The sequence below is a fragment of the Balearica regulorum genome, chromosome 7 (genome assembly GCF_011004875.1).
Source record: "Balearica regulorum gibbericeps isolate bBalReg1 chromosome 7, bBalReg1.pri, whole genome shotgun sequence".
NCBI lineage: Eukaryota > Metazoa > Chordata > Aves > Gruiformes > Gruidae > Balearica > Balearica regulorum.
In genome coordinates, this window is record NC_046190.1 from 30,647,870 (window position 1) to 30,670,132 (window position 22,263).

General features: G+C 37.7%; 1 protein-coding gene across 2 annotated transcripts in view; it reads right to left on the bottom strand.

Moving 5' to 3' along the window:
* Positions 1 to 22,263, bottom strand: part of BMPR1A (bone morphogenetic protein receptor type 1A) — an 86,494-nt gene that overhangs the window by 30,107 nt on the left and 34,124 nt on the right. Inside the window, exon 2 of one of the 2 annotated variants that reach the window (XM_075758766.1) lies at positions 16,260 to 16,381. The exons of the other annotated variant lie outside the window; for it this stretch is intronic. The gene's annotated coding sequence lies outside the window, so the exon portion shown is untranslated. The remainder of the gene's footprint in view (positions 1 to 16,259; positions 16,382 to 22,263) is intronic. 2 annotated transcript variants of the gene reach the window in all.

Sequence of the window (22,263 nt, forward strand, 5' to 3'; positions counted from 1 at the left end):
ACACAAAGCTAAAGTGTGAGAGATTTGTCATATGGTCCAAAATGATTGTGAGCGCAGAGAGTTCAGTGGTACCTGTTCTTTAGATGTGGCTCTGTAATATTTTTAACAGCATGATCGCCAAACCAAACGAGCTGCACTGTCCCAAATTTCAACAGTGATAGTGCTGAATGTAACAACAAAGGCAGTATTGTAAAAAGGGGAACACATGAAAAAGGAAACTTCCATCTCAGACTTCATAAGAATAAAACATTAAATCCATTTCAACAGACGAGATGTTTCAAAACATTTGCAGCAGTACACACAATACCAAGTAAATGTATTTGCCAAAGCAAAACCAAAGAAATATTAAATGTTTCTCCTATGTGCAATGGAGGAAAGAAGTGACTTAGGTAACTGTAAGCACATTACCTCAATCACATTGTACAGTTTTGAACACAACTTCGAGGTGGAACAGAATGCCAGAGATAAACTGGACTGTCAGTCTAAGCCAGTATGCAGCAGCAACAACAACATTTCTATTAGGGCTTAAAAAAATCTGATACTGTGCCACAAAGAAAATTATTAATTTGGATGAAGAAAAGAGGGATTGTAAGAACAGTAAAGAATTCACTACAGGGCAGACAACAAGTATTTTCAAGAACAGAGATTACTAGCGCAGTTCAAATGACATTCAAGGACCTTGATTCTTGAACCAGTTGGATTCCAGAATATTTACCCTTTTCATTAATGAACTAAGCGCAAAAAGTAAAACTTCGATAAACCTTGCTGACAAACGTGACTTGTCAATTTAGCTGAATATTGTTTTTATGCAGGAAGATTTCGATTACATGAAGAACTGAAGAACAGAAATGGAATGAAATACCACAGCATGAAACTGGGAAGTTACGCATATTGGGAACTCTGAAGAATTTCTGCTCGACATAGACTAGGAGTTCACGCATAGCAGATAGCTATGGACTATCCAAGGACTCAAGTACACTAACTAATTACAGAACATCAGACACATCCATGTGATGTTGCTGGGAGAAAGAGACAAAACACAACTCTAGGATTTCCTAGAGAAATTTCCCAGGGGAAGTGGTAAAACATAAACAGCGCAGAGACAGTATGATTGATAAATTCAGCATATACCTAGAAGGACTGATAATACTATCTGGAGAACAGGAAAGTCCTATGAATGGAGATGAAAAGAAAAGAAAAAGACTAATATAGTGAAAGCTGCAGGGAAATGATTACTGTCTGAAAATGCAACATAGGAATGAGCAGAAGGAAAGACACCCATTCAACCTGAAGAAAATTACTGGTTCAACAACAACTAGGCATTAGTTCATAGATCAGCCATTAAATTTTATTTAGATCAGAAATTAGAAGACAATTCCTAAACACTGGTTAGAAGGTTCTAGAGCAGATTTTCAAACTAAAGAGAGTCCAAAACCTTAATTAGTCTTTAGTTTACAGAGGCCACCATCTCATGTAGCTGCAACTGACAGGACGGGAGCAGACTGATCCAGGGGAGCCCTTACATCTCCATTTTGTTATTCATAATACAAAAGGAGCTACAGTTAACTTTAGCTTATGCAAAGTCAAATAGTCAAATTTAATCAATTCCATACGAAGAAGAAAGTTTAAATAAAAGTTTCAGATACTGTACGGTGTTTTTCTGTCAAATACTTGTACAAGTCTACTTTTTAAACATGTTTCTATTATTCTATTGCAAGGCATGCCTACACAAATTGTAGGAAAACGTCATATTGAAACAGCCAAACTAACTATGCTTAAGTGCTGTCAAATACGTTAAGTTAAAAATGCAGGTAAATCCACCAGCAAAATCTATGAAGAAATCATAGAGCTGATTAAGAAGACAGCTGGCTGTTACAAGCTAGTTGGCTGCATGGCCATCAACAAAAGCTACTTCAAATAAGGTCCTATTTCTTTAGGCACTAATTTGTGCAAGCTCACAAAAATAATTCCATTAAACTGCAGATTGTATTAGAATTATTTAAAACTATTAGTGACTGCATAAAAGTCAAAAAGATTGTGTAAATTATTTCAATGGTCCTTCTCCCTTTACAAACTGCTAGAAAATCTTAAACGTCAAATGAAGCACATGTGTGTGTATTACACACTTTTCGAAAGACTGAAATGAAAAATATATCTGAGTTCTATTTGTAGGACATTTCTAACCATGTGTTTGTGAAGCACGTACTGCAATGGTGGGTTTGTTTATTCAGAAACCACGAGCCTCTAACAACTCCTTTGTGCAACAAGCGAGTTAACAGTCTTAGAAAAGGACTTCCCATTTTTGAGCAGCTGGAAGAAAAGTCACCAAAATCCACCTTCGGTACTCAGAACTCTTATGAAAGGAGTATTTTACACTGCTTGCAAATATCAAATGTGTACACAATACGACAGAATTTAGAAGCCAAACTACTAAATTACGATGTATCTGTCCTGTTTCATAAACAAAGTTGTTAACCATGAAGAAATTAAAGCCTAGCTGCTTTTTACCATGCCCAGCACAATTAGGTAATTAGGGACGCCACTCATTGGACTCCTGAATGCCCATCTTACTGTTACTCTGGAATTCCAATTAACTAACTGCTACAAAGTTTCTGTCATTAAATTAACAGTAATGAAATTCAGTAAAATTATTTTCCCAGTGCCATCAAGTATTCAGACAAATCCTAGTGTGTTACAAACATGACACATTCTCTTATTTGAGCATATTCAAATAGGATTTCGCTACACAATTTTTATTCATCTTGACCCATCTCCCCTCTTTCAGCTCCTTCACTTCGGCAATTAGCTGGCTGAGAGCTTCTGCCCTTAAGACAACTGGCAAACAAACACCCATGCTCCTTCCACCAGAAATGACATCAACTTCTGCTATTCCACCCAGAAGCTATCATTCTTAAATGTTTTTATTATCTATTTATCATTTTTGCTAGTTCCTTACTGTCATACCAGGCAATGTGAATGAGGAGAAAAGTCTCCACATGTAACGCATTCCATCTCTAAATCTAACAAATTGAAACTGGGAATGTAACTTAAAACCTTTTAAATGTCATTCACAAAAAGAATTAAAGAAAGCCTTTCATTCACTAAACATAAGCAGTAAGAGAAAAAACCCACTAAAATTATTACAAATTTAATGATCACTATTGAAAATATTATGGTCATACTATACTGCCTACAAGACCAATCACATATTTTGGCTCTGAATTACAATTATTTTATACAAACAATATACCTAGACTGAGGAAAGGAAAAAGCTGTGCCTCAATCCTGAATATATATTTGCACCCTAAAATCAGGGCCTTTAACAGTACAAATGCTTTCACAGAATGGGTTTCTAAAATGCAACATCCATTTCAGCACTATAAAGAAGACTAATGAATGTTTTCACAACCTTACAGTATTTTTTTTTTTTTTTTCATAATTTAAGGACAATTGTTCATTAATCTGTGTGGGAAAAAACCCCAAACCAAAAAACTGACAAGGTAAGCTTTTATTATACTTAGATCCCAACGGTCTTAGCTTCTTTCTGTTACACCTATAACCTTTGCCCAATCTAGAAAAAGAAACTCGCAACTTCTTTTTGTCTCCAAAGCGAAGGTGATTGTGCAAACCCTGGGACTCACAAAGAGTTCTCCAGAAACTGGGTTTTTGTTTGGTGGTCACAGAGCATACTTTTCATTTCACGGTGCTTAAGTAAAACAGAATGTCTTTTTTTGGTTATTGAATTTAATCAGTAACAAAGCATGCTATACACACCCATGCTTTTTCCCTGATGTCCCTGACACGGTGTCTCCTACAAGAGAAGGAGCAAGGAATAGAAAACCAAAAGCCGCCCAAGGCCGTCCTTAGGCCAGCCTGCTGCTCCAGCTTCCAGCACACTTTCCGATCTGAACATTTTGCCCACATGAGGGTAGTGTAAGCTAACTTCCGAGTAGGGGCACGTTGCTAAAATCCGCATCTCTCACGCAGAACACTGTTTAGAAAAAGTGGTTACTATTTAAAAAAACAGATCGCTTGAATTTCAGTTTTAGTACGAAGAAGAAAATAGCAGCAACAAAGCTGAGACAATTCAATAGGGGTTTTTTCGGGCTTGGGTTGTTTTTTTTTTTACATGAAAAACAGTCTGCAACTACTTCTGTCCCCCTTCCCCTCACTTCCACCCTTAATTCTTGTTTTCTAGGTAGTAAGGTTTTTCCAAGTCTTATGGCCAGCTGCCAGCTCCCTAAAGTAAGCTGGAGGAGAGCTCTCCCCTCTGCTCGGGCCCCTCCCCGGAGCAGCCCTAGGCGCCCTGCCTGACATGCTTTTCAAGGCGTGCTAGGCTGCAGAGCAGACTTTCTGGCTCCACTTCCATTGTTTGCACGGCTGCTTTGCTCCTTATCCAGAGCCTGGATTAGCATAAGAATACTGTCTTCCCCCTCTGCAAGCCAGCTCCCCTCTAGAAGACCTCTACCGCTTAAGAATAAACATGGGGTTGGGTTAGGTTTTTTCAGATTTTCTCTTTAAATCCTCTTTTCCTATTCAAGTCTTGTAAAAAACAATAAATAAAATGCTAAGCAAGGGAGGCTGACAAGGGTCAGAAATACATAGATGCACAGATTAGTAATTACCAAGGTCAAAAGAGTCAACTTGATAATTCTGTTCACAGAGCCTTTGCTCCTCACTCACATTGCAGGTATGACTTCAGTTATTAAAGGATATACTTTCCCAACAGAGCAGAAAATAAACAAGTTCTAGGAAAAAGTAACAGACAGAAGACCTTAAACCTCCCCCTTCAGTGTTGGGGTTTTTTTAAATTTTTTTTTTTTTTTAAATAAAGTCTTTTTATTTACCCCTGGAAGACAGAGTTTCAAATTGAGAACAGACAGAAAGCACTACTTATCAACACAACCTCCAGCCAAAAATATAAACCCCCTCCAAACTGGTAGTAAACACAAGAATCGCTGCTGCCTACTTATGTAACTGCAAATCCTTTCCCTCTAGTATCTGACCAAGACACTACGCTGTCCCTTGTAAAGCAAGTGACGTGTGATCTCATATTAAAAAAGGCCAACAGAAGAGCATTTCACAAGAAGCAAACTGCTTGCCCTCAAAACGTTTAAAACTGTCAACATGGACATATTTTTTTGTTCTGCTACCCATAAGATAACTGCTGTCCAAATTAATTCATACATCATTTTGTGAACAAGATAAAAAACACATTTGCAAATGTTACTTCATAAATAAGCCACATAATTTTTAAATCATCAAATTCAGCACTCCTCATGGCAATGGACAAGAGAAAAGCTTTCTTTAACAGTATTTGCTCAATACATACAAACAGCAGAGACAAGACCTGCAAGTTCAACATCATCACAATTTGCTAATCCAAAACCCTGCTTGGCAAGGTAAGCCTTAATCCTCATTTTCCTCATCTGCTTGCCATGCCCATAGAGGCACCCTACGCTGCTGATAGGAGAAACTCTCAGTTTAGCTGTTCTCACAAATCACTGTAACACACAGATACTCTCAAAGGAATGGTCTCCATCAGTCTTCCAAAGAGGCCTTTTAATAGCTGGATGGGCAAAATAAACCAAGTAGTGGACGCTACTCTTTACACTCCTCTAAAACACAGATGTGGCAGGGGGAAATTATTCTTTAAAGCATTCTTGCTACAGAAACAAAATTTCAGATATGTACTTTGCACATTACATTTAACGGTTAAGTTTGCTCTTTGTGTTAGTTATATTGCCCTTCTAACTTTAAATTGCTGAAATGTGCCCTTTCAACCTTTCTTATAATTCTTTTGAATTATATGAATAGTCAGCTAACAGCTCTTCTGTCATCTGTGAGCCTCAACACTCACCCTAGAAACTCATGTTGGGATATTTTTACGAGGTTACAAGCTCCAGACACAAAACACAAGGAGGTTACCACCTCCACAGCAAGGGCAAGAGAAGTGAGCAAGTATTGTCAATGGCAAGTGTAGCATAGCCTAAACCAGAATCAATGGCAGTTTAAATTAATATGCCGGGCTCTGAACAGCTGTGGCTGATGAGCTGGTGCTTTGCTTGATACTGCCACAGAGGCACTGACCACCAGCAAGAGAGCAAGGTGGACGGTTGGGGGTAGTAACCTCACAAGCCCTCCCAACTAGTAACTCCCAAGAGCTGGCAAGGAGAACCCTGATAAATACAACTAGGTTAATCAAGCTTCAATAGGCCCAAGCAGAAAAAGAAAAAAAATAAGAAGGGAAAAGGGAAATAAAAAGGGAAAAAAACTCCTCAAATCCATCAGTGAGCAAGTATCTTGTAATTAGAACATTCATTATCTTATATAGAACCTGCAAAATATTCGGTTATTCTCAGTATCAGAGAGTAATAAACAGTATTAGAGTGGTAAACGCTTATGTATAAAGCATGACATAAGCACAGTTATTTCACAAATACTGCAGATATTCGACGGCTATATTAAGAAAGTGCTTCCACAGTGCAAATAATCTAAAATGTGTCCTATGTTGCATTCTGAAGTATCTGAAGGGGGCCTACAGGAAAGATGGGGAGGGACTGTTTATCAGGGAGTGCAGTGACAGGACAAGGGGTAATGGGTTTAAGCTGAAGGAGGGTCGATTTAGATCAGATGTTAGAAAGAAATTATTTACTGTCAGAGTGGTGAGGCACTGGAACAGGTTGCCCAGAGAGGCTGTGGATGCCCCATCCCTGGAAGTGTTTAAGACCAGGTTGGATGGGGCTTTGGGCAACGTGGTCTAGTGGAGGGTGTCCCTGCCCGCAGCAGGGGGGTTGGAACTAGATGATCTTTGAGGTCCCTTCCAACCCTAACCATTCTATGATTCAGCTTCTGCTTTCATCTGCAATACTTGATTTTTAATTGTGAAGTATGTTTAGAAAATATTGTTGCTCTGGGAAAAATTTCCAGGACCCTAGATGTATGTGTCTGAGCTTATCTTACCCTGTTAGTATTCTACAAGTTTTGCTGAGACAAAAATAAGAGTTTTGCATGCAAAACTTCGGTTTGCATTAAAATGTAAGTGCATTGTAGATCCGCTTGGTTAAATAGCTACAGAAACAACATGGCATGCACAAGCACACAAACTACTCCGCTTAAGCTTAAACAATGTACTTTCATCAAATGTAGGTTTCAAAGAGATTTCTAAATCCAAACACAGTAATCTTCCAATAAGTAGACAGAGTTCAAAGTTAATGTTTATACTTCAACAGTTATAGACCACTATATCCCTGCACTGAAGTGCTAAAAGCAATGCTGTTAATTTTTTTCACACAAAATTCAAAAATATACACACAAGAAGCACAGCTAAAAAGCTCAATGAGATTAAAATATTTACATTCAGGGTTCAGTAGTTTTATTAGTAGTATCTCTCCCATTAGTATTCAAGCAATCGCACCACTTCTTAGTGCAAAAGGTTATTTTAAATACATTAAGAAAAGTTTTTCAACAACTACTGCACAGTAGAGCTAAGAATAGCAAAACATCAACATATAAGGTAGCGGTTTGTTTGGTTTTAGATTAAATGGAACTTCAAATTTAGCTAATAAAATACTTAATTTTTTCCATTCAAATCTTTGCTTTTCTTTCCATATGGTAAGAAAGCAACTGGACTAAAACCTATGGAAACTAAGAAGGTACAGAGATTATACCATATATTCTCTCCTCTATCAATTTCACTTGCTTTCTTACTTTTTGTCTTTGACCCTTGTGGTGCACGACTTAAACTGCCCATACTCAGTACTACAGGAATGATTTGGACACAATTTTTAATTGCAAACATTTCCCCCAATCCCCGATATTCCTTAAACTTGAAGGTATCTCCTGTGATGTCTCAACAGTTCCTTAAGCTAAAAATCTTAAAAATAAATCCATCTGCCTCCAAAGTCACCTCTTCATTAACTTTGGCAATTCAGTTATTCCCTAATCATTCAAGATCCCATTCTTATAACCATCTCATTCTGCCTTTTCTTAGCTGCTTTTGTCAAGGCCATTATTGCATCTAAAAGTCATTTATTCATTCCACATCTCCACTATCGAACCCTTCTTTCTTTCATGATTCTTTAGCCTACACTAATCACCTCCAATAGGACAGAATTAAGGCTGATTCATATTAAATCTATGAAGGAAAAACTGAGAGGAAAACCACAGATTACATAATGGGAAGAAATTTTTGTTGTGAGTTGAAGAGAATAAAGAATTATTTTTGGCAGAAAGGGGACAAAAAACGTCATTATTACTGAACCTTCTCTATCAAACGCTGTACAGGATCTTGTTGTGATCAATCCTGAGTATTTTTTCCATTCTCCCTTTGAGATTTTTCACACATTTGGGTTAAGAACTGTACTGAAACAAAACCAGCAGATGAAAATACTGCTCTACTCAAGAGGCAGATTGGTCCATTGTTCCTATGCCCTGACCTTAAGAGCAGTCAGGTGGAAGTATTTAGGGCAAGAGTATAAAACCCAGAGAATGATTAGGATGCTCTTTCTCTGGATATCCCACTAGATTCATTCTCTCTGCTGCCAAATTTATTCATATCACCAATACCTACAGAGGGATCTACTCACCATGAATGTACCCCTCTACACCCTTTAATTCCATTTAAAATGTTGGTCTCTAGAATAGTTCGCAGTAACTGAATATCACATGTAGTTCTGCCCTGTGTTAAAAAGCCCATCACAGACCTGGAAACAGATACATTAATGTTGCTAATGCTTTCAAAGCCTTTCTTGATAAGCTATCAACTGGCTGTCACAAAGTATGTGAACATGCTTTATCCAAATGCCAGTTTTACAAGAAAACTGTAAAACTGTTTTCATAATCCTTAGAAGCATTTTGCTACTCACATCCCCCAGGACAGTGAGAGACATACAGCAGCCTATTTTGGTTTATATACTCTGAAGCACAGTTTTGATATTCTTGATATTCTGGCACAGAATAGTAGTACAGCAGACTGTAGAGAATGTACTTCTCCCAGATCACAAATCTATAAATGCATTAAGTGCCCAGTTATAACTGCTCTCCTTCTAAAACAGCAGCTTAAATCTCAAGTTTAAGCATTGCTACCTAAGTATGTAACTTTTATTTTCAATCATGACTTTTTTCCTCTTCCTTCGGTTACAACATGAGTTACATAATCATATTTTTCTTTTTCGGGGGGTAAACTAAGTATCTGTTCGCCACTAATACGAGGGAGAAAGACACTGTCTACTGATATATGCAGACAGTAAGAGCAACAGCGCTGTGAATGCTAATTTTATAAGACTGAAAGAAACCAGCAACTTGAAGCAACATGTTTGAGTGAGAAGAGGCATTTTAGATCTTGGAAGAACAACCACAAAATGCGTTTGAAGCATGGTCAGGCATAGCCATTTGGGGACCCTCCTGCACACCTTCACTGTGAAAACTCTCCTAATGGATAGGGCTACTGACCCTTCTGGCATTACTTTGAGAGATGCAAATTTTCTGTCACTAACTGTAATCAACTGCAACCATTTAAAACCTGAGTGCAAGATGCCCCGTCTATATGAAAACATGGAATAATCAGTGCACAGAAACTTCCTTATTACTGTAAATGAGCTGTAGCTTCCAGGAAATTCATGTTAAAAATCAGGAACATGAGGCTATTTCTTTCTTCCAAAGTTTGTATACAACACACACAAATGCAGGCATATGCATAAACTTTTTTCCATATAATTTATGCATTTGATCATCCACATTATTCTTTTTTAATACATATTAAACACTATTCCAGGCAAGTTTTCACTGACAGGCCAGAATTCAGAGAACTATGTAAACCAAGTCCTAAATATGTTGTCTTTCTGATTTGTGCATTCCCAGAGCTGCAGAAGAGAGAACATCCATGTCACTACCTCTATGCATGTATTGCAGGTGCTAATAACTAGGGTCATGAGAACAGATGGGTAACACTCAGGTTCTTTATTAAGATAACACAGTCTCTCCCAGCTTTCCAGATACAGGTATGCCATCATGTTTCTGAATCTTCACAGTAATGTCTACTTCTCCATTTCTTATCTATTGTAATGTTTTAATATTTTACAACTATCTGCCTTACTACTTTAACTATACGAAGAACTGTCTACTGCACGGGTGGAGATAGCAGCAAGGCTCCCCTTTTCTCCCCTAAGGCAAATACTTGACCACAGCTCATCCTACCTAAACAGTTATATTTTCCTTACCCTAAATAGCTCAAGTAACTTTTTCCTTCACCAGTCATTCTAGAGCTGCGTACTTCCTTTATTTTTCCCCCAGCTATATAAATTTGCCTTTTTTCCTTTTAGCTTGCTCTTCAGATTATTAGTAAATACAACTAAAGTATTACTGCTTTTTGGCATATAGCCGCCTCACCTTTTTTTTTTCTTTTTCAAACCATTCTGTTATGACACCTAATATTGTTATTCTGTTTTCTTAACTCATTGTCTAAGCAACTTCTGCTTATTTCTAACTATAATTAGCAAACTTACGAGCAGCCTGACTTTAACAGTGTATACACTTTAAGACTTTGTACACTTGTACATAGCAGCTGAACCAGTGTTTTCTGTCTGTTCTTCCCCATACATATAAAAGCACGCCATCCTAGTATTTGGATTACATTATCGGAAATAACTATTGCCATTATCACATCAAGTCAGTTCATGACAAAGCACATGGAAGAAAAAAAAAATTGTTGTTTTTTTAAGTTAACTTGTACCATCAACAGGTTACCTTCCGTTCTGTAGTATTAACAATTTCCCTGCTTTCCAAAAATGGCAAAATATTTAAATAGTGTTATATGACTAACTAATTCATGATTATTTACTTCCTCATTATTCAGATTTTTGTTACCATAGCTATTTTAACAAAAGTTTCAGAACAGAATATTTAAGTTTTAAAAGATTCAAATTATTACTCGAGATCCTGAAATTCCTATACTGTATTGTAAATGCAAAACATACATATTTCAAGGACATGATAAAAGTATGCCTTCTTTACCTAGATTTGGCTATGACACACATTTAACTTTTTTAAAGGATATCATATATGTGGATTAGAAAGATGAAAACTAGCAAGTTTCTATCACATTGTTTTTTATGAAGATTACGGATATTATACAAGGACCCTTATCTAAATCAATCTTAGATTTTGGTAAGGTAACAGGTAGATGTTTAGTATCTTAAAATACGTTTTAACTGGACCCCTACATTTATTTCCATGCAACTCCGTATCAGCTACAACACTTCAGAAACATTTCGCCTAACATTTCATGGAACTTATCATAACATGATAACCTTGGAACCTCTGGAGAAGGACATTCTTGACTTTGAAACGTGGCTCAGGGGAACCTAGTCCATAACTGACTTTTTAGGACTGTTCCAAAATTGTACCAGCAGAAAGAAATGTTTATCTGCTTGGTTCTTCCTCAAGAAAAAAAAAAAGGGGGGGGGGGAGTAAGCCCTGTATTAATGTTTAATAGATAACCACATTTTGCCATTCTTTATCTAAACATTAAGTCAACAAATAAGCAAAAAAGAAAGTCTGGTATGTTTCTAATTACATACCCATGTTACAACAATCTGATTGTAAAAAACATTCCTATCAATACAAACAACTTCAGACTGTACTGTGAATGCACCCCCTGTATACTTTTCTCACCATAAGTTCTTGAATTAGTTCTCTATCCTAACCCCATAAAATTCCCATCCTCAAATACAGAAATAAGGTACAAAAATGAGTGTCCTCTTACTACATAGGAACTTGTCCAGATTTTTGAGATATGTTACCCACTACACTTTCAACAGGAGCTTCTGAGCAGGACATAGCCAACATAAAAACTGCAAAATGAAATGATTCTTGGACAGCTTAACTTGACCCTCCTGGACCTGATAGTCTTGGCCTAGCAACAGGGAAGACTCTTGTTTTACGTTGTCTGAGATCTAGACGGTCACACTACTGCAACAACCTGGGCTAAGTCACAAAAAATGGCATCAGGAAAGCTCTGTCAGGAGGATACTAGCCGAAGGACCAGCAAAACCTGTGACAGCATGCCACAGAACAGAGCGGCTCCAGAGTGGAATCACTGGCACTTCCTGTTTTGATCAACTGGTTCCAAAGATGACACAGACTTCTGGTTACTCCACTCCTGGAAAATGCTTTGAGCACACTGACCTGCATTGCCCATTTGTGGTTTGAGCCTGAAGTGGCTCAGCCTGTTTGTTATGGAATTAACTCCTAGCAAATAGCTTGCCACCAAGGAAACTCAGTGGCACTAACCCAACCTTACAGAATAATTGCTTCCTAACTGAACGGAGATTTTATGCAGTCTTGATGGTTAATTAGAAAACCATTGCAGGAACACCACCTTGTCACTGGCAGAATACATTCTGAAACATGTGGCATGTGTTCCTGGATACTGAACAAACAAGCTCCATCGGATGAGAAGAGATGGTTCTACCACCACTGGTTTGGGAGGAGACAGAAAGATGACAACTCTACAGACACTAGAAGCTGAAAAGTAGGAAGTAATTTCTAAACTGTCAACTAAAGGTATTGGTGCAGCAGTTGGAGATTAAAGACCTCTAACGTACTTCTAGTTGATGCCTTGCTGCAGGCAAGTCAAACTAAGTGAGCATTTTACCTTGTAATGGAGAGTGTGGGATGTGTGTGGGGTAAGTCATCCAAGTCCAGTTTTCAATACCCCAAAGTAAGCACACAACAAAAATCTTTATCTTAAATAAACAACATGACACAGCAGAGCAGTTGCAGAAGGTAATTAGGCATACATAGCCATACTGATTAGGTGTAATATACTAAGTTGTATGTCTCCAGTTCCATCACACTAGAAATGCCGAAGACTTGCACAAATTCATGGTTGCAGTTGAAAGACAGACATCTACTCTACTAAGAAAGATGTAGGAAAATTTTATGCTGTCTCAACAATAGAACTAGCAAAAGTACAGTGAAGGCCATATTACAGAGAGATGCCATATTAAAGAAAGATTAAAATAAATCTTCTTGAGAACTGTCAGAGAGATGTATGATACTCTTCATTGAGCCTTAACATGGAGGACATAACCAGAGAGATTTAAGCACAATTTCTCTCTGTACACCACCTGGGAACTAACAAGTAAATTATCAGGCAGCAGTTTAAGATGCAAATAAAATGCACCTTTTGTTTATAACACATTTAAAACTGAAGTACTGACTTTCACGGGGTTTTTTTGGGTGTCAAAATCATAAATGAGCTTAAAAAATACACCTGGTCAGGCTATGAAATACAATACCACCGATCTCTCACCCAGGAAGTACATAAAATACCTGATCAACACCTGGAACAATGTACTCTGTCCCTGTCCACATCTCGTATTTATAGTTTTTCCCCTCTTTTAGCCTTGGTAACCTTAGTTTTGTCACCTTGCTATTGAAATTCAAGTATAAAAGTATGAAAACAGGAACATATGTAGGAAACAAAACATACACATGAACAGAAATGATTAGCAAAAGGACTTGGTTTTATTTGGTTCTGATAAGCTCCCTTCTTGCCATTTGTGTGCTTGATGACTTACAAGTTCACGCTCCTTAGTAAAAACAGGACAAGCTGTGTCAAGATGGGGAAATTTTGTGGTGGATTGGCGTTGCCACTTTATTTTTTACCAGATCAGCTATTTACATACATGGAAAGCATAAAACAACCTTCCTTCCTCAACTGTTGCTATAAATAAAGACAGTGGATAAGAAGGGAAAAAAAGTAACTTGTGCAGGTGGTTGGAAGGTGGAATTGGGTTTGTTTTGCTTTTCTCTTTTTAAAGTAATGCTGCATCCCAAGTTTTCAACTCAACTGTATATGCTTATGCCTTACCACTGGAAAGCTTTTGCCTAGCCACATCAGCAAAATAGTAAGTATCAGTAAAAAACCCCATTCTCTCCCTCTGCGTAACAGAAGGGCATCCACCGTTTTTCAGTTCATGTCAATTCAGGATAGCACTGAAAGTGCTTAAGTGAAAGACACTTAAGAGGTAAATACAGATGGTATCTCGAAGACATACTAATTAGCTTTTACTGGTACTCTTTATTCAAAGAGCTCACCTATACATGGCATCTCCAAGCCTTCCCTCAAATCTCATCTATGAAAGGAGTGAGATTTTTTCATTAATAAAGTTTACAGCACTACTTCTCTAAATACTGCATCGCTCTAAATGCTTTGGGAGTGGGATCACTGAGAACAGAGGGCAGTGATGAAAGAACTGTTTTATGATGACCCATTCTCTACGCTCTACCATTCTCTAATCCTATAAACCCCCGAGATTTACCCAAACACAGATTATCCTTTCACTTATGCATATCGATTGCTCTTCTAAACAGATGATGTGATTCTCTTGTCCATGGCAGACCATTCAGGTTAATGAAGCTATTTAATGCTACAAATAGCTCTTAAAGTACAGTCTTCTATTAGTATGCACATGTTCCCCAAACACTTAATCTCAATTTTTAAATTTGCTTGTAATTGCAAGCCTGAGAACAGAAACTGTTCTTCCTGGTAGACAAAAGAGTGATCTTTCAAGACAGTGCCTCATCATCTGCAGAGTCCTCTATTGATAAACAATTTGAGAACTGTTATTTATTGTTCAACTGTCTTGCTCACTGGAGAAGAAATTATCTGCTCCCCTCCTCAGGGAGGAAATTAGCTCTTGGGTTTATGTCAGTGCAAAGTCTGTAATTTTCAGCACTGACTCCAAGTCCTTTGCTTCTGAGTAGTACGCAAGTATGTTATATCTATGCTAGCTGGTGCTTTGTTTGCAAGATGCACAGTACAACTGCCCTTTGAATTACCCAACATCCTTTTAGGAATATATGATTGAATGAAATGAAATAATACTTGCCTATCTTCTTGTCTTGTCAGGCATAAAATAACCTGAGTAAAATAGGAAGGTGAAAGAAGCTAACATACATCATCAAGACATGCATTCAGCACGTAGACCAGATGACGATCTTTCTCACCTGAACTACTGTAGATTGACTACAAATTTTGCACTTGTCAACTCGAGTTCCAACTTCACAGCTTTGTGAATTTGCTTATGGTGTGCAGAAAGTTACAAGTTTTGAGCAGTAAGTCAGTTAAAGATAAAATATGGGTTAGCTGAATTCAATGTTGATCTTTCCCTGGAAACCATTTCTCTCAAATTCAATCTCCAGAAGAGGATACATGCCTTCCCTGTCAGTCAAATGTACGTAAAGATCCCTTGGCTGATCTCCATAAGTGAAAGAGGCATGGTCCTGTTGTAAGCAAAAGTTCCTATCCATCTGAAACGGGGTTCAACATTGTTTGTAACAGTGGCCAAAATCTGCAAGATAACCTAATCTGAGATGCAAACTTCCTTTGAGAACAAGCAGATGATGACTGGTGACACCTGCTAGTCTAAGTCTCTGAAGCTGTCCCACTTGTTATAGAGGTCCCATTTCTACCCAAATGGGAAAAAGTGAGAAGGGTCCACAGCATCACAACTTAAAAACCCCTGTATGTGGGCACTGCCTCAGCTTCAGTTCAACAAAACAGGAACAGTGAGAAGCTAGATGTAGGAGGGCCAATGCTCACTATTTATTTTTTTAAACAGATTTAGTGTTGCAGAGGAGAATTCTGAACTATGTCAGAAATCTGACATTTCAGGGTTATTCTACTTAGCCTCTTAGTTACATAAAGGAAAAAACCCAGCAAACTACAAACCAAACATCCCCATCATCCATAATCAATCACAGGAATGCCTTTAAGATACTGGGGCAGTGGAATTCAGTATGAAAAACGCCCACAACGTTTTATTAATAGCATTAATAATAAACCACCAGTGTAATAACATTTTATACCAATCAAACATTGTGCCAGAAGACAAGATGCCCAGCAGGCATGTCATTTAATTGTGTTACCAGTCCTTTATTTCAACTAAAGCATTAGTAATAACCATGACCACACAGATTGCACCAAGTAAAATTTGTCTGATATGGTAACTTTTTCCCAATGTATCTTTCTTTAACAGATGTCTCTCTAGTTGACAGTGTTTTGTCTTTTTTTCTTAATTGAAACATGGACAGAGAGTAGATCAAACAGCTGTTTCAGTATGGCATTAAAGACTATCATTAGCATAAAAAAAAGGCGGCTCAGAACTTTTTATAAGAAAGATATGGTGGCTGCTTATATGCTTTTTACTCCTGGAATACTTGAAATAAAATTTTGCATGCATTAACCTTACCTCGGAATTAGGAAACTGAATGAAACTGTATTGTACTTCAAGCTTCCTCCAGACTGTTTTCATCTGTACTTCCACTTCATTAGTTCAAAGGTGATATTATGGAAATGCATATTTCTATTAATCTGTAAAATGGGAAGAGAATTTGACTTAAGAGATATCTGAAGAAATTGTATTGACAGTTTATAGTACATAATGTGAACTGCACATTGCAGATACTGGCATCTAGAATTACAGAAGCTATCTGCTATTATGAACTGCTCCTAGCTAGAAAAAGCTTTTTAGACTCTTGCATTTCTAACAGTTGTACGGTTGCAGTATATTTGTAGAACACTAACACTAAAAAGCATTTAAAATTAATTTTATTTATATTATATCAGTAAATTATTCACTCATGAACAGCGTTGTCAGGGAGGAAGGGTGTTGAAAATATCTGTAGATAGCTTGCCTCTGAAAATAAGCCTTTGTGATCTCTCCCAATAACTCTTGGATTCACCTGGTCTAGACCAGCCAGGTTTGCAAGCCTCCAGCTACCAGGTTTCTCCAATTTTTTAATTTATTTTTTTCAAACAGGCAGCAGACTAGAGCAAGAACACATTGTTGGTGACACCAATGGAAAAACCAAACAAACAATACACAAGTCAATCTTTATTAAACACCAGAGAATCTGTAAGGCTGCAGCTTCACAACAAAAATCCACTGGTGTCACCCCACTAGTTCCAGTACACAAGGAACTGCAGTGTACTGAGAAATAATTGATAGGCTTATTGTAGCTGCAAACAGGCATGATTACTCCTGGGAAGAAAAAACAAGCGAAGAATTTGGAAAAAAGTACTGGAATAGGGTGGGGTTGATTTTTTGTGTCTTTGAACTGGTGTACATCCAAGCATTAGAGGAAAGCACAGCGCAGGCTCTTACCTGGCACTAACAATTGCAAGCAAGCCTGACTTGTGTCAAGTCCCAAGGTTTTCAAATGCATGTGGATAGCTAAGTTAGGCTTAACAGCTTTACTACTTAGATTCCATCTTGAGCGTGTGCCACCTATTGCCAACTCTTCCCATTTTATCACAGTGTCACAATTTTTGAATGTTTCCATCATCTGAAGGTTTCAAACAGTTTGTACAATAATTTTATCATTCAGAAGTCCCAGCCTTATGACTGCAAACATAACCTTGAAAGTAACACAAAGGCTCAAACACCAGTAATCCAGCTATACCGTTAAGAAACATACAATCAATCTTACAGTGTAGAGATTTAATGACTTATTTTTGAATGTCAACACCAACAGTACTGGGAACAGGGATGGACAAACCATGTGCCTGCATGATTTCCAGTAGAGGAAGAGTTTCAGCATTCACCTTCCTTCTCTTTTCCTTTCTAAGCACCATAAAGACCTTTACCATTACAAGAAGGTCAGAATACTTATGTCTCCATGTCACTTTATAAGCACTGTTCCTCACACACTGAGGTTTAATAGTCTTGGTAATAAATAATAAATTTGTGTAAAATGGTAACCCGAAACCATCCTGAATATCAGATAGCACCAGTTCTTAAAGACAACTGTCTCCACTGTGCAGACAGGCTGACACTTGACTGTTATTTCTTTCATGGTAAAACTGAAAAAAACATTTTTGCCATGCAAAAGTGTTTGTGGAGATTTTCACTTTTTAAAAGTAAGCTTGTAAAGAATCTGCAAAATGACATATATCCATCTCTTTCTCTCTATAATCAAGGAACTTGAGTTCATCGTCGGTTGGACTCCAAAAGAAACAACTATATACAGAAAAAGATTGGTAGGCTTTCTATTTTTACACCACCTCCAATCCCCTTGTATCTATTATCTGATTTACACAAAGGCCACTTTGTATTATTTAAAGAGGCTGCTTTACAAGGGTAAAGATGTTTCTGAACAATGCTGATTTTTTTGTTTTGTTTTTAAAACGATGTCCTCTTAATATTTTTCCAAACTCCCAATTTGATGAAATTCTTAGTAACTGTTAATTTCTGTAAGCATCCACTGCATTGCCTGATCCTGTATCAGATATCGAAGCTCTCTTACCAAACAAAATTATTTTAGTGAACTTCCTGATCTGCACAACTCTAGGTATGTCTCCATTAGTATTTTAATTCAAATCAGGACTGTGCTTTTGAAGTCAATCTTAACCAATTTTCCTTGCTTTGCTTTACATTGCAAAGCAGTCTCCAAGTACGTGAACCAGATTTCTTTTGAATAAAACTAGATCACAAAATGAGCTTCTGGTGTGCACCGTACACGCTCCAACCAAACAGGAGTTCAGCCACAGAATCAGACAAGGACCAGCTTGAAATAAAACCCTCACAACCTGTATAGCGTGGATGTCAGGTTCTCAGCACCCGACAGATCTGATCCTATTACACCACACTGCTTGGTAACGTGGACACAGCCTCTTTCATGACTTACTGAACTTTTGTGTCAGTTCCAAATTAATCTCTCTCTTTTTTAAAAGAGGAACTACAAAACCTCTATCAGAGATGGGAATGAAGTTAATGATGATTTTTAATTTATGCAAGTGACCTCACTGTGCTACTATTCCTTCCATTTCTTCATCAGCATGAGATGCTACTCAAGGACATACTTAATTTTATAAAAATCAATTTACTTAAATATTTATTTTATACAGTTATTCAAAATGCTTAATTATTAATGGATTAGTTTTTAAAAATGTTTAGTGTCATTCTTGATGGCATCTTCCAGAGAAATGCTATCAAGAACAGAACTACTGAAGAAATTATTTGCACAACTCCACCTTCACTTTATTAGAACTTTATCCGCTACAATGACTACAAGAAGCACCATAAAGAGCCTTCAGGCACTTGTCACTAGCTACATTTTAAATCCAGATTTATCTGGGAATTTTTCTAAGTGTTAAGATTAAATTCAGGATCTTCATATCCTCTCAATTCAGTAATATTAGCACCCAATCTGGGAAAAGAAAGATCTGAATTACATGACTAATTACCTAGCTAACTCAGACAACTGTAAATTTTCTGCCATCGGCAGGGCCCAGGAAACAGTCAGAGTATCTAAGCTGATCTAATTTAAGCCTCATTCTGTGTTTTGGGGGCGGGGGGGAGGAGGGCTACCCTGCTAGTGCAGGGCAGAGGGCAGGAACCAACAGCCATGAGCAGGACAGACACACAGACAAGGAGGGACTTGCAGTGGCAAAGCTCAAGTCAGACTGACTCACTTCAAGGAGGAAACCTTATTCGGGCTGTGGATTCCTTTTTCTTCCCACTTATCTCTAGATCTTGCTTCCCTTTTCAGTAGCTCCAGTTCCTCCAGCTCCAGGGCCACATCCAACCCATTCCCTCATCTGTCTCCTCTTTCGAAGAGAAAAAAGCTTTCCCGGCTCTTGACTCTCCCTGTGCTCTGTTCCTTCAGTTCATTCCCTGTTTTGCCCCAACTGCTTCACCAGTTTTCAGCTCAATTACTTTATTTATATTGAATTATCTCTTCCTCCTGAAAGAATCTTGTTACTTGTTACAGTTGGGGAAATATGCCAAACTTTGTAAATTGCCCTTTATTTTGAGGAGGAATAAGTTAATAAGGAATAAGTTACTAAAAAAGTAACTTTCAGTCCTTCACTGTGAATTAAGAAGTTTTACAGCAGAATAAGACACCAGAGGTAGATGAAGGACATTCCTGATGTGGATGTAAACATCCAGTACCCTGTAGCTGAATAAGCACCACAGTTTTCAGTCCAGAAACAGACAAGAAAGGTTGGTATGTGGGAAATCTGCAATTGAAGGAAGACAGGATGCTCAGAAGGGCTTTGCCTTTAAATGAAAATTGTCTTACCACAGTTTTTAGAAACAGAAGGGTGCAAATGGCAAATCTTTGTGCTATTAGACATCTCTAACTCAAGTGTGCATTTTAAATGCAAAATTATATGTATTTAAGGAACATAATTTTGGAAAGTAACTTTAATTAAAGTAACATAACAGTTAAAGTAATTCAATTGTAATTAAGTACATGATCATACAAGGACTCATGGGTACAGACTATCGGTTAAATACATCTCCATTCACTCCAGCTTACAGTTACTTCTTTCCTGCTCTTTTAATTCCTCCAGCCACCAGCACTTCACTTCTGCAGGGTTAACTGTTCAGCTAATCATACCTTTACCCCAATTTATGAAACAGAACTTGGTTTAAAGCTCCTGTAAATTCAGATCATGTCACAGACATGGGCTAGGGTGATAACAGATGAACAGTTAAATCAGAAAAAAATCCAGGGGTGATAAACTTCAGCATCTGATTTGGGGTGGGAGAAGAGGGGAGAAGGGGAAGAGCAGGTTGTGCTAGCAACATGTCTCTGTATGCAGTGTCAAAGTCCACAGCCAGCTGATGGTTCTGTTAACCATAAATAGGAGAAGTTTCAGAAGCAGAATTATTCATTTTGGGGTAAACTATAGTCCCAAACAAAAGGCTTTTTGTTAGAAGTCCTTGCACACAAATGCACTGCAGACTCATCTGACAGCCTCGAAGATGCTTCAGTTAACTATCTCATGCCTACCACTAGAAAATTTAGCCAGAGTTGCTGTAAGCTAGAAAGAGTTTGAAAAATAGTGAGTATATTGCTTTTAGAAGTCTATTATAGCTGTGAAATTTGAGTGGAATTTTAAAGGGAAAGTAACCATACCAAATTTCTAAATCCTACTTCAAAGTTCTGTCCAAGGATATTAATTTCTCAATGAAAACCTTTTCAACAAATTTACACATGAGAAAAACCCCACAGCACACTAGAAAGAGCAATCACCTACCGCCTGTGGCACATTTGGGGCTTGGTGGTTTTGTCTGTGGAACAGTAAAGGTATAGGAGCAAGAACATCTCGTTGAACAAGCAGTCCTTCCAAATTCACTGGGACCGTTATATGAAATGAAATGAACTGGCTGAGCAAGCACATCACTTTCCAGCCTTTGATCACCAAGTTTTCCAGGTAGCAAGTTGGGAAATAAGAGCCTGAGATATGGTTCAAGCACATTTATCCAATCCTTGAGGTAAGCTAGTTCAAAATCATTCAAAATCACTTAAGTAAAAATACACCTATATGAAAACTAATTTTTAAAATTAATTTTATGCCTGTGTTCCCCTGAGTTTTAATAAACAATCACCAGGTTATTCTTGCAAGGTATTAAAAATGCAAGGAATAATAAAAATTCCAGCACTTCATGTCATACTATTAGTCACACGTGTATTACAGTGGCTTGGTCTTTTTATATATCTGATCAAGACTCTTAAATTAGTTCAGGATACATCTAATGCAAAAGATTGACCTTTCATTTCCAGTCTGACAGAATATATAGGACAAATCTGCACAATTAAAAAAAAACCCAACTGCTTTTTTTTAAAGCCAGGTCTCCCACTTTTTTGGAAAAAGACAGAAGATACCCTGAACGGGTAATATCTGAAGGACCAACACACTGCTTCACAGCTAGGTACTCTCCCTGCCCTCGTTACACATTTCTGTTTTCATCATCTGAGTTTCCTGCTGAGATATAAGACAAAGTGTTCTACACAATCAAGCTCCTGAAAACTCATTGCCCTAGGACATATCTAGAAGTATTAGAACACAAATAAATTCCTGAGTAAGGTGGGACTGTAAAGTACCAGACAGACAGAATGTATTTTCCAGAATTACATGAATCCGCATAAATCACAATGCACCGTACTCTCCACAGCATCTAGTGACACAAGGAGTTCATTATTGGGGCCATAAGAATCCAGACATAAACCTCCTTAGACCCATAACGAAAGTCTGCCTCAGCAGCAGGGCCAGAAAATTCCACCAGGTTTTTACTTTGTCCTGGCAAATATAATTTCCTATAGTAGAAAGAGCTTAAGCCTCTTGATTTCTTAGAGGATATCTTGAATATTTTATTTTGGCATACATCATCTGCAGTCATCTGAAGGACCCCACAGCCTGCAGTGCTGAGAGCAGACTCTGCAATCCCAGTGAAGATGCAG